The sequence below is a fragment of the Sminthopsis crassicaudata genome, chromosome 3 (assembly GCF_048593235.1).
Source record: "Sminthopsis crassicaudata isolate SCR6 chromosome 3, ASM4859323v1, whole genome shotgun sequence".
In the NCBI taxonomy this organism is placed as follows: domain Eukaryota; kingdom Metazoa; phylum Chordata; class Mammalia; order Dasyuromorphia; family Dasyuridae; genus Sminthopsis; species Sminthopsis crassicaudata.
In genome coordinates, this window is record NC_133619.1 from 291,423,617 (window position 1) to 291,438,556 (window position 14,940).

Below are 14,940 nucleotides of genomic sequence, written 5' to 3' on the forward strand. Positions count from 1 at the left end.
AAATTACATATATATGCTATTATAGAGGAAACCAATGTGTACAGATAAATGAATATACCTCAAATACAAAGTAATTTTATGGAGAAGAAAACATTAACAATTCAGGGAATTATGAAGAATCTTATATTTGAAATGACTAGGATTCCAAGAGGTGAGGATGAAGAGGAATAATGTTGCATTCATCAGTGATAATTAGTGCAAAGGCAGCGAGTCAGAGCATAAAATGTCATCTTTGAGAAATATCATGTAAATGATATTTGACTAAGAGTTTATCATAATATATAATATTTCTGTATTTATTTGTACATGTTTGTTTTTGCTTTGTTTTCTACTGTTGAATCTTATGAAAGGGACCCCAGCAGAATGATAATTTTAAATGATTTCAGAGTATATTTGGCAAAAAAGATTGTCAAAACTATGCACTCTCTACTGAATGTGATGCTGAAGATAGTCTGAAATTGATTATGTAATTAGTGGCTTTGCATATGTTAAAAGATGAAAAGTTTCATGCTAATCACATTTAAATGAGCAATTATACTTGCATAAAAGTAACTATAATTTTGTTGCTTTCACACTTTCATTCTTGTAAATGGAAATAAAATACACTTTGAAAAGGTAAAATTGTGTTGCTGCAGAATAGGGATGTAAGAAATACTGAAAAGTTAAATTTCTACAACATGGAGTAAGCTTCAGAGTAATGTAAGATATCACATAAGTACCACTAACCAATGGGTTTTCACAATGTGAGAAATTAAGGAAAGTTGTGTTACCATAAAACAATTAAGTTTCAGTCTCTCAGAAGGTTTAGCAAACAAGTAATTGGGTAGCTAGAAAGGCACAGGTGCACTCAGCCAATCAGAAAGAGTTTAATGGTTTTGCCAAAAACACAGGCTTAATATCTGATGGAACTCTAACTAATTGGGGTCAGTGACCTGAGGACCAAAACTAATAGTTTATTGCACCTGCTTAATAGGCTAATTTAATATTAAACAACACACCCCATAAGAAGAGCTTTATGCCATTTTTCAACATAAGATACATGAGAAGGGGGGGCATGTTTATACATATTTAAGAAGAAACATACAGTGAGTGAATCAGAAATATTGTAATTCAGAAGGAAATGAACCAATCCAGTCTCTGAAGGAAAGGATTGTACTAAGTAACAAGCATAAAGTTTCTCTTGATTCTGTGCTCAATTCTCCCTATTCCCAAAGAGAATTGGAGTCAATTCAGGCCAGAAACATTAAAATGATTCTTTAAGATTCTTCTTTAATAAATTTTCCTCGATATTTGATTTTCAGTGTCAACAGTGTGTTTCTAACAAGGGCATTTGCAAATGTTAAAAAGTTTTTAGGATGCATAAATGTGTTCTTCAGTTGCTTGAACTGGAATTTTGAATTTGCCTTTTATGATTTCTCTTTCCTCTTGACTACATTTAATTCATAATGATCTAGCATAATGTATAGGAAAAATTATTAGTTACCTTTATCATCATGCAAAATTTTCTTTGCTTAGAAACATTTTCTAATTAGATAAATCTCTTAATTATATGGTAAAGTATAGCATTTTGTGAACAAAAACTATTAAAATAAAACATTTTGGAAATAATCATTCAGTTGGATATAAAAGAAAACATTTATTTTGTTATTACATCACCTTCAAAAACAAATAAATAACTTTCCTCCACATATCAATTTTCTTACAATAAGAATTTTAAAAAGGTAAAAGATAATTCAGCAAAGCCAGCACATCACTCATATATGAAAAAATACAATATTCATTTCTATAATTCACCTCACTATGAAAAGAGAGGAGGGAAGTGCATTTTCCCGAATTTATTCACAGTGTCAACCTTTGTCATCATCAAGTTATTTACAGAAACAGATAATATCATAAAGCTTGTATAAACAAGTAACTGTCATTTGGGATAGGTATAAAAAAAGTATATTTTTCCTTTTACTAATCACTTTCTACTGTACCTCAACAAAACCTAAAGAAATATTTATCTGGTGGGTGGAGCCAAGATGGCGGAGAAGATACACGCGACTCTGTGAATGCCCTTCTTCCCTCAATACCAATTAGTTAAATTCAGCCTCAAAAATAGCTCTGGACTGATAGAAACCACAAGGACTGGAAGCATGACTTACCAGCTGAAGAGAATCTGGAGTTTCAACAGGAAAGGTCAGTTCCCAGGGGAGGAAGAAGAAAGGCCAGCACAGACGGCTGGTGCTGGCACACTGCGCCGATCGTGCTGGGGAGGGCTCTGGGATCAGAGAAGCCACTGAGATAGAAGAATCTGGCACAGGCTGTTAGCTCTTCTCTGCTTATAAAACAGCAGTTCAGAAGAGAAATCAACCCACTTTAAAATTTAAAGCTAGAGACTGGATCTTCCCCAATCCTGGAGGTGACTCAGCAGATCTCGGCACTGTGGGTGTGGCCGATTTAGGCTGTCCGAGCTTTCTCCTGGGAGTACTTAAGAGATTGAAAAGCAGGTAGACACAGCCCAAGGTAACACATAGTGCCTTGCTTGGCTGGAAGCTGTGGAGCTCAGCTCCGGGAAGTCCCAGAGAAGTGGAACCTTTGAAATAGGGACTGCGATTTCAGGGCAGACACTTCCAGTTTGAGCACAGGGGCTTTTCACATCACCTGCTGCTGACATCCACGCCCCATCTGGATGCATAGGCTGGGCTTTGTGTCGCCTTTACTGTTTGGTCTCAAACCTCAGGGAAGCCGCTAAAACACAGAGCCCTCAAGGCACAGCAGTGCTAATCACCTCTGAGGCACTTCCAGGAAGGGGTGGGGAACTCTCTCTCAGAGCTCTCTCTTAGCTCAGGCACAGGAGCCGCTGCATCCATCTGGTCTGGGCAGAAGCTGGTAAAGAAATAAATAAATAATTTCCTACCCCAGGGACAGACCCCAAAAGATTTTTTAAGTATGAGTAAAAAGCATAAAAGAACCATTGACTCATTCTACACAGAGAAAGAGCAGGTATCCAACCCCGAGGAAGTTAACAGCAGAGAGTCAGCAGATAACAGCCTAAAGGGGAACGATTCCTGCCCCCCATCACATAACTCTCTCCTAGAAGAGACTATTAAAAAGTTAAGAGAGTTTGAAGAAAAATGGGGAAAGGAAAGAGAAGCTATGAAATTGGAGTTGGAAAAAATAAAGAATTCACAGGAGATTCAGGGAAACAAAATTTGTGAATTGGAAAAGGTTAAAAAATCACAGGAAAATAGGATTTCTGAATTGGAAAAGACAAAAAAGTCTCAAGAAAATAGGATTTCTGAATTGGAAAAAGAAAATAATTCTCTAAAAAAAAATTAGAGAAATGGAAAAAAATTCAATAGAGCAAAATAATTCATTTAAAAACGAAATTGGGCATTTACAAAAAGAACTAAAAACTGTGAAAGAAGAAAATAACTCCTTAAAATTCAGGATGGAACAAATAGAAATGAATGATTCATTGAGAAACCAAGAATCAGTTAAACAAAACAAAAAAAAAAAAAAAGGAGAAGTTGGAGAATAACATCAAATACTTACTGGGAAAATCTATAGACCTGGAAAATAGATCTAGGAGAGATAAGCTACAGATCATTGAACTTCCCAAAAACTATGACCAAAAAAAGAGCCTAGATTCTATTTTACAGGAAATTATCAAAGAGAACTGTCCAGAGATAATAGAAACAGAAGGGAAAGTAGATGTCGAAAGAATTCATCAAACTCCTTCTGAAATAGACCCTAAAAAAAAGAACACCACGGAATATTGTGGCTAAGCCGCAGAATTACCACACAAAGGAGAAAATCTTGCAAGCAGCTAGAAAAAAAACAATTTAAATATCAAGGTGCCACAATAAGGGTCACACAAGATCTGGCTGCCTACACATTAAAAGATAGAAGGGCCTGGAACCTGATATTCCAAAAGGCAAAAGATCAAGGATTGCAACCAAGAATAAACTACCCAGCTAAGTTTAGCACCTTTTTCCATGGAAGAAGATGGTCATTCAATGAAATAGAGGAATTCCATATGTTTCTAAGAAAAAAAACAGACTTAAACAAAAAATTTGATCTACATCCACAAGAATGAAGAGAAACAGAAAAAAGGTATACAGAACCCTTCAGAACTGTATCTCTGTTGTGGGTGTATAGAAAGTACGCATAGATAATGTGATTTTACTGATATAAAAGAAAAAAAGGGGGGGTGTAGTAAAGGGAAGGGGGTAGTATCAGAAAAAGGGGAGGGAGTGATAAAAAGAGGGAAACTACATCCCAGGAAGAGGCATAGAAAATACATCATATCTGAGGGAATTTAGAGAGGGGGAGAATCATTATGTGAATCTTACTCTCATCAGAAGAGTCTCAAAGAGTAAATAATTGTCATATTTGTTTTTCAGAGAATTCTCTCTCACCTTATTAAAAGAGAGGTGAGGAAAAGGGAAAAGGAAAAGAAGAATGAGGGAAGGGACTTGGAGGGAGGGGGGAGGGATACTAAAAAAAAAAAGGGAGGGCTGCACATCACAAGTGGGGTCTATAAATTAAACATTGGGGAAGGGGTTCAGGGGGGTCAAGGGAAAAAGCATAATCTGGGGATGACATGATGGCAGGAAATACAGAATTAGTCATTTTAACTGTAAATGTGAATGGGATGAACGCTCCCATCAAATGGAGAAGGATAGCAGACTGGATCAAAAATCGGAACCCTACAATATGTTGTTTACAGGAAACACACTTAAAGCAGGGAGATACATACAGAGTAAAGGTAAAAGGTTGGAGCAGAACCTATTATGCTTCAGGTAAAACCAAAAAAGCAGGGGAAGCTATCCTTAACTCAGATCAAGCAAAAGCAGAATTTGATCTAGTTAAAAGAGATAAGGAAGGAAACAATATCCTGCTGAAAGGTAGCATAAATAATGAAGCCATATCAATACTAAACATATATGCACCAAGTGGTATAGCATCTAACTTTCTAAAGGAAAAGTTAAGAGAATTGCAAGAAGAAATAGACAGTAAAACTATAATAGTGGGAGATCTCAACCTTGCACTCTCAGATTTAGAAAAATCAAACCACAAAACAAATAAGAAAGAAATTAAAAAAGTAAATTGAACACTAGAAAAACTAAGTATGATGGACCTTTGGAGAAAACTGAATGGCAACAGAAAGGAATATACTTTCTTCTCAGCAGTTCATGGATCCTATACAAAAATTTACCATATATTAGAACATAAAGATCTCAAAATTAAATCTTAGGAAGGTAGAAATAATAAATGCCTTCTTCTCAGATCACAATGCAATAAAAGCTACATTCAGTAAGAAGTTATGGGTAAATAGAGCAAAAAGTAATTGGAAGCTGAATAATCTCATCTTAAAGAATGACTGGGTGAAAGAGCAAATTATAAAAACAATTAATAATTTCACCCAAGATAATGACAATGATGAGACATCATACCAAAACCTGTGGGATGCAGCAAAAGCAGTAATAAGGGGAAATTTTATATCTTTATAAGCTTATTTGAACAAAATAGAGAAAGAGAAGATTAACGAATTGGGCCTGCAACTTAAAAAGCTAGAAAGAGATCAAATTAAAAACCCCCAACCAAAAATAAAACTTGAAATACAAAAATTAAAAGGAGAAATCAATAGTATTAAAAAAAGTATTGAATTAATAAATAAAACCAAGAATTGGTTTTATGAAAAAGCCAATAAAATAGATAAACTTTTGGTAAATCTGATCAGAAAAAGGAAAGAGGAAAATCAATTTGTTAGTCTTACAAATGAAAAGGGGGATCTTTCCACCAATGAAGAAGAAATTAGAGATATAAGGAGTTACTTTGCACAACTTTATGCCAATAAATTTGATAACTTAAGTGAAATGGATGACTTCCTCCAAAAATATAGGCTTCCTAGATTAACAGAGGAGGAGATAAATTGCTTAAATACTCCCATTTCAGAAAAAGAAATAGAACAAGCTATTAATGAACTCCCCAGTAAAAAATCCCCAGGACCAGATGGATTTACATGTGAATTCTACCAAACATTTAAAGAACAATCAGCCCCAATGCTATATAAACTATTTGAAAAAATAGGGGATGAAGGAGTCCTACCAAACTCCTTTTATGACACAGACATGGTACTGATACCTAAACCAGGTCGATCGAAAACTGAGAAAGAAAATTATAGACCAATTTCCTTAATGAATATTGATGCTAAAATCTTAAATTAGATATTAGCAAAAAGGCTTCAGAAAATCATCCCCAGGATAATACACTATGATCAAGTAGAATTTATACCAGGAATGCAGGGCTGGTTTAATATTAGGAAAACTATTAGTATAATTGACCATATTAATAATCAAATTAATAAAAACCATATGATCATCTCAATAGATGCAGAAAAAGCATTTGACAAAATCCAACATCCATTCCTACTAAAAACTCTTGAGAGTATAGGAATAAATGGACTATTCCTTAGAATAATCAGGAGCATATATTTAAGACCGTCAGTAAGCGTAATATGCAATAGAAATAAACTGCAACCTTTCCCAGTAAGATCAGGAGTGAAACAAGGTTGCCCACTATCACCATTACCATTCAATATATTACTAGAAATGCTAGCCTCAGCAATAAGAGCCGAGAAAGAGATTCAAAGAATTAGAGTAGGAAATGAGGAAATCAAACTATCACTCTTTGCAGATGACATGATGGTATACTTAGAGAACCCCAAAGACTCTGCTAAAAAGCTATTAGACATAATTCAGAATTTTAGCAAAGTGGCAGGATACAAAATAAATCCACATAAATCCTCAGCATTTTTATATATCACCAACAAAATGCAACAGCAAGAGATACAAAGAGAAATTCCATTCCAAACAAATGTTGAGAGTGTAAAGTATTTGGGAATTCATCTACCACAGAATAGTCAGGAATTATATGAGAAAAATTACAAAACACTTGCCACAAAAATAAAGTCAGATTTAAATAATTGGAAAGACATTCAGTGCTCTTGGATAGGCCGAGCGAATATAATAAAGATGACAATACTCCCCAAACTAATCTATTTATTTAGTGCTATACCAATCAGACTCCCAAGAAACTATTTTAATGACCTAGAAAAAATAACAACAAAATTCATATGGAAGAATAAAAGGTCGAGAATTGCAAGGGAACTAATGAAAAAAAACTCAGAGGAAGGTGGTCTAAGTGAAGCTGATCTAAAGCTATATTATATAGCAGCAGTCACCAAAACCATTTGGTATTGGCTAAGAAATAGACCGGTCGATCAGTGGAACAGATTAGATACAAAGGACAAAAAAGGGTACATCTATAGCAATCTAATCTTTGACAAACACAAAGATACCAACATTAGGGACAAAAATTTATTATTCAGAAGAAACTGTTGCGAAAACTGGAAATTAGTATGGCAGAAATTAGATATGGATCCACACTTAACACCATATACCAAGATAAGATCAAAATGGGTCCATGACTTAGGCATAAAGAATGAGATAATAAATAGATTAGAGGAACAGAGGATAGTCTACCTCTCAGACCTGTGGAGGAAGAAGGAATTTATGACCAGAGGTGAACTAGAGATCATTATTGATCACAAAATAGAAGATTTTGATTACATCAAACTAAAAAGTTTCTGTACAAACAATACTAATGCAAACAAGATTAGAAGGGAAGTAACAAATTGGGAAAATATTTTTAAAGTTAAAGGTTCTGACAAAGGTCTCATTTCCAAAATATATAGAGAACTGACCCTAATTTATAAGAAATCAAACCATTCTCCAATTGATAAACGGTCAGAGGATATGAACAGACAATTCTCAGATGATGAAATTTAAACTATATCCACTCATAAGGAACAGTGTTCTAAATCACTACTGATTAGAGAAATGCAAATTGAGACAACTCTGAGATACGACTATACACCTGTCAGATTGGCTAAGATGACAGGAACAAATAATGATGAATGTTGGAGGGGATGTGGGAAAACTGGACACTGATACATTCTTGGTGGAATTGTGAAAGAATCCAGCCATTCTGGAGAGCAATTTGGAACTATGCCCAAAAAATTATCAAACTGTGCATACCCTTTGACCCAGCCGTACTACTACTGGGCTTATATCCCCAAGAAATACTAAAGAAGGGAAGGGGACCTGTATGTGCCAAAATGTTTGTGGCAGCTCTTTTTGTTGTAGCTAGAAACTGGAAGTTGAATGGATGCCCATCAATTGGAGAATGGTTGGGTAAATTGTGGTATATGAAGGTTATGGAATACTATTGTTCTGTAAGAAATGACCAGCAGGAGGAATACAGAGAGGCTTAGAGAGACTTACATCAACTGATGCTGAGTGAAATAAATAGAACCAGAAGATCGCTTTACACTTCAATGCTCTATGAAGATATATTCTGATGGAAGTGGATATCTTCAACATTAAGAAGATCCAACTCACTTCCAGTTGATCAATGATTGACAGAAATAACTACACCCAGAGAAGGAACACTGGGAAGTGAATGTATATTGTTAGCACTAATGTCTATCTGCCCAGGTTACTTATACCTTCGGGAATCTAATACTTAATGTGCAACAAGAAAATGGTATTTACACACATTTATTGTATCTAGGTTTTATTGTAAGACATGTAAAATGTATGGGATTGCCTGTCACCGGGGGGAGGGAATGGAGGGAGGGGAGGGATAATTTGGAAAAATGAATACAAGGGATAATATTATAAAAAAAAAATTACTCATGCATATATACTGTAAAAAAATTCTAAATAAAATTAAAAAAAAGAAATATTTATCTGATAAAAACAGAGGAAAAATTTCTAGATGCCAAAAGGGGTATGTGAATAAATATTTCAGAGGAGAAACAAGATAATGCAAGAGGTGTGGATATGCATCCTCAGCAACAACAACAGCAACAAACATGGAAATTTATGGTGCTCTACTTGGAAAGATTTTCAAAGAAGATATTACATAATCTTCTCAAAGCTGTGTGACACATTTTATCACAATATTTTCTAAGTATTTCTCTATAAAGTCTTTTATTTCCTGGAGTATATTTTTGTTTGCTAAAGAATAGCAGATAGAACTTCTAAGGACCCAAGATAACCAGATTAGCAGGAAATCATTTATAATCCTTCCATTCTCCTCTGAGTGCCTTAAAACAATTCCTGTATTGAAACAAGCAAGGAGATAGGCTGAAACAGTCTTTTAGTCCAAAAAACTTGGAGGATCAATAGGAGGAATACCTCTAAATTTGATAAGAGGACAGGGGGATTGGAACAAGACAGACCAAGACAGCAAGTCAGCAATAAGTCCCACTTTAGTAAATTAGCAGGAGCTCCTGAGTGGTAGCACAGTGGTATCTGAGATATCAGCATCAGGGCAAGGTCCCATCCCCTCCCCACCCAGTGTTTTGGCAAAACCACAAGAGGCTGTGGATACCAGCTCCAGCAATCACAACTTACTTTAGGTAGCCCTGAAATTCTGCAGCAGTTAGACCTCTACAATATAGCTCCAGATAGCTAAGATTACTCCAGTGTCCAGACCAACATGTGCTTCAGTGTAGCACCAAGAAACATAGAAACAGCTCACCTGACCTCAACACACACCAGACACTGCAACCAGAACCCCAGTTGAGTACCAGGTAAGCTGCCAGACCCTTACAGCCTCCAGCAGCATCAGTGAGTCTTGGTGAGCGCCAGAGAGGAATTCCTTGTGAGCCTCAGGGAAGTATCAGTGCAACACCAGGTAAACAGTCCCCGCCAGCTTCTGGACCAAGAATTCCAAAATATTACTATATCAACCAAGAAAAGATCAAAAATTTAAAAGAAAGAGAAAAGGAGAGAGAAACAGATGGATACAGAGACAGAGACAGAGACAGAAACAGAAAGACAGAGATACACAGAGACAGAGACAGCAATGAGAGAAGAAAAAGAAACTAGGCATTGAGCCATTGAGAAAATTTGCAGATGATTTGATAGATGCATATACATCATCTAAAACTATATGATATTTATTTATGACTTTAGCAAAGTTGCAGGATATAGAATAAAACCAAATAAATCAACATTTTTTATTTCACCAAAAAAGCCCAGGAGCAAGAGATATATAAAGAAATCCCATTTAAAAGAATTATAGATAATATAAAATATTTGCAACTCAACCTGCCAAAACAAAGTCCTTGAATTTTATAATCATAAGCACAAACCACTTTTCACACTAAGTCATATCTAAATATCTGGGACAATATCCATTTTTGGGTAGGCAAGCTAATTAAATAAAATTAAAATGACAATTCTGCCTAAATTAAACTACTTATTCAGTGTCATTATAATCAAACTCCAAAAGATCATTTTATACAGCTCTAAAAATAATAGCAAAATTCATTTAGAAGAACAAAATATTAAGACACTTAAGTAAAAAAATGCAAAGTATGGTGGCCTAGTAATAGCAGATCTAAAACTATATTATAAAGCAGCAGTCATCAAAACCATTTGGTACTGACAAAGAAATAGAGATATACAATAGTGGTACAACTGGAAAACAAAAGGACATAAAGTAGGTATAGATCAACATCTCATACCATATTTCAATATAAATTTTAAATTGGTGCACTTTTTAAGGATAAAGGAAGATACCAAAAGCATATTAGATGAACAAAATATAGTGGATATGTTAGGCCTATGGCCAAGGAAAACATTCTTGATTAAACAAGGGCATAGGGAATGTTAAAAATGAAAATAAGTAATTTTTGTTATATTTATTTTTTTAAATTATCTATGGGCATATGAAGAACTGCTCTAAATAACTTTTAACTAGAGAAATGCAAATTAAAATAAGCTGGTACCTTCTCACACTTATCCAATTAGTCAATATGACAAAAATAAAGACATTGATAAATTTTGGAGAGGATGTAATAAAAAATGGAACACTAATTCACTGTTTGGCTTATTTATGCAAGCATTCTGCATTACATTTTGGATCTATGTCCATTCTGTACATGACATATGTACAGAATTTGACCCAGCAACAACACTACTAAGCCATTATCCCAAAGTGTTCATAAAAAGGGGAAAAGGTACTACTACTTTTACAAAAATGTTTCTAACAGTCCTTTTGGTAGTGGCAAAATATTACAAATCCATTGGGGAATAGCTGAATAATGTGTGCCCTATGAATGAATACTATTGTACAGTAAAGACTTGTACCAGCTGATGCAAAGCAAAATGAGCAGAACTAGGAAAACATGTCAGCAACATTGTTATGATCAATTATGATAGACTTAGTTATTATCAACAATATTCCTAGATAAGTACAAAGAATTTGGGAAGTACAATTCTATCCCTAACTTGATAAAGAACTGGTGGGCTTACAGATCAAAGCGTATTTTCCCCACCTACTTTATTCTTTATTTTTTTTTTTTTTGTAATGTTCTTCTTCTTTTACAATTGTGAGTAACATGGAAACAGATTTTATATGATAGCACATATATAAAGTAGATTAAACTGTCTAATTTCTTGGAAAGAGGGAAGAAACTTGGTAACTCAAAATTTTGTGAAAGCAAATAGTAAAAATCATGTGAAAACCTACTTAAAACAATTAACAGCTTTTGCAAAGTTGCAGGATATAAAATAAATGCACACAAACCTTTAGCTTTTCTATATATTACTGAAAAAGCCCAACAGCAAGAAACAGAAAAAAGAAGTTTCATTTAAAATAATTGTAGACAGAATAAAATATTTGGGTGACAAACCCAGGACCTATATGAACACAATTACATAAAACTTCTCACAAGAATGAAGTCAGATCTAAACAATTGGAAAAATATGAATTGCTCATGGCTAGGATGAGCTAATATAATAAAAATAGCAATTATATCTAAATTTTTCTACTTGTTTACTATCATACTAATCAAACTGCCAAAATATTTGATAGAGTTATAAAATTTTTGAAAAAATTCATCTGGAAGAAAAAAACTATATCAAGATATATCAAGATAGTTAATATCAATATTATATCAAGATAGTTAATGAAAAAAATGCAAAGGAAGGTGGCCTAGCCTTACCAGACAAAACTGTATAATAAAGTATTAGTCATCAAAACATTTGGTACTGGCTAAAAAATAGAGTGGTTGATCAGTGCAGTGGAATAGGTTAGAACACAAGACATGGTAGTCAATGAATGTAGAAATCTGCTGTTTCATAGACCCAAAGATTCTGGGATAAGCTTCTGGCATAAGAACTATTTGTGAAAAATTACTGGGATAATTGGAAAAGAGTATGGCAGAAACTACTCATTGAACACAATCCAGCACCCTATATCAAGATAAATTCAAAATGGGTTAATGATATAGACATAAAGGGTGATACTATGAGCAAATTAGTAGAAAAGCAGGAAGTCTGCCTATCAGATCTTTGGAGAAAAGAAGAATATATGACCAAAGAAGAAGTATAAAATATTATAAATGCAAAATGGATTATTTTCATTACCTTAAATTAAAATTGCTTTGCACAAACCAAACTGATGCAGCCAAAATTAGAAGGGAATCAGAAAGTTGGGAACAATTTTGTAGCTGGTGTTTCTGCTAAAGGCTTCATTTCTAAAATATACAGAGAATTGAAGAATTTATAAAAATATATGTCATTCCTAAATTGATTATTGGCCAAAGGATGTGAATTGGCAATTTTCAGGTGAAGAAATTAAAACTATTTGAAAAAAAAAAAAAGTAGTCTCTAATTCACTAATGAATAGAGAAATGTAAATTGAAACAACTGTAAGATATCACTTTACACCTAACAAATTGGCTAAGAGGAAAGGAAAAGATAATAATAATGTTGGAGGAGAAGTGGAAAATTGGGACATTAATGCTTAATTAATTAGGATGTGAATTGATCCAGCCATTCTGAAGAACTATTTGGAACTATATCCAAAGAACTATTAAACTATACATATTGTTTGAGTCAACACTATCATTGTCAGGTTGGAATCCCAAAGAGATCATAAAAGAGGGTAAATATGTGTGAACATATCTCTAGCAGTTCTTTTTTGTAGTGGTAACAGATTGGAAATTCAGTGGAAAACCATCAATTGGGAAATGGCTGATGAAATTATGGTATATGAATGTAATAGAATATTATTGTTCTATAAGAAATGATGAACTGGCTTTTTGCAGACTGTGACCAAAGACGTAAATGAACTGATGCTGACTGAAATAAGCAGAACTAGGAGAACACTGTACACAGCAACAGCAAGATTGTATGGTCAATTGTGATACATTTAACTTTTCTCAGCAAAGTGGTGATTCGAGGCAATTCTAATAGACTTGGGGTGACAAATGCCTTCTGTAACCAGAGAGCAAGGTATAGAGATGGAATGCAGATTGAAGGATACTATTTTCATCCTTTTTTGTATACTTTTTTTCTTTTTTTATGATTTTTTTACATAATATGACAACCATGGAAATATGTTTAAAATATTGTACATGTATAACCTATATCAGATTGCTTACTATCTTGGGAATGAGAGCAATAAGGGAGGGAAGAAGAGAGAAAAAATTTGGAACTCAGAATCTTATAAAAATACAAGTTAAAATTATCTTTATATGTAATTGGAAAAATAAAATACTATTGAGGGGAAAAAAAGAATAGATGGAAGAAAAATTGGATGGAGAGAAAGAATGATGTGTATGATTAATGTGACAGTAATATAGTTCTCTAATGTAATTCCAGTTTAAGGCAACAAGAGGGAATATATATATATATATTTTTTTTTTGAGGCTGGGGTTAAGTGACTTGCCCAGGGTCACACAGCTAAGAAGTGTTAAGTGTCTGAGATCAGATTTGAACTCTGGTCCTCCTGAATTCAGGGCTGGTGCTCTCTCCACTGTGCCACCTAGCTACCCCCAACAAGAGGGAATATTAAACAAAAAGAAAATTCTACGTCCAATTTTATTTTTACTTTTAAAAAGTATGTTAGAATTATGAATTGTAAAACTCTTTGGCTTTCTGATGTTTTATCTCAGTCTTCACCAGGAGAAAGGCACATTTGTGTTAAGACTTGAACTATAATTCCCCCTACATTTTAAAAATTCAAATAATAAGTTTCACAAACTCTTTTATAAGCTCCGTGTTGTAGCTTCATGTCACAAATGAAGGAAATATAGGGCTTTGGAAACAATTAACAATGATTCTCTTAGCAAACGACTTCATGTTGATACTAATAAATGAAATCACCAAACAACTTTGAAGAATAAAAATATGGATTTGATGGGTTTGTCTCTACAATGGAAAGAGAAGCAGAAAGAGAAAGTTTGCCAAAAATTGGAAACTTCCTCTCTTTTGGTCATTGTATTGCTTAGAAGATGTCCAACAATTAGGGTCACATGAAATAAAGGTGGGGAGAGCTCCATAACTCATAACTCACCTTCTCCATAGTCTGTGACATCCAGTACATGGAATCCCAGCATAAAACATGCTACAGTAATTGTAGCCACCACCACTAGTCATCACCACTATTCCTACTACAATCAATTTAAATATCTTTGCCTTGTAACCTAGTACTGCTCCTATGAACTACCAAGTCCTTTTTGGGAAAAGGAAGAAACAGAAATTATCTCTTTCATACTACATTTCTCAGGAAATCAAGCAACTAGACTCTGAGCAATTTTCTGTACTTTAAAAGTTCTGTTTTAAAGATCACTACGGATATATGCATCTAATTTGAGGATTTCAGTTAAGAATACCATTTTTCTATAGTGAAAAACAAAATTACTTTCACTCAAACAGGACATGAATTGAAGCAGATTATCTCTTTAGGGATTTTTGGACAAGTATTGGCAAGTCAAGGCCCCTATATGGAACTTCCTGACAGTGATGGAAATCAGATTATTAATATTCTTATCAGATGTTTTATTAAAGGATACTAGATAATTTA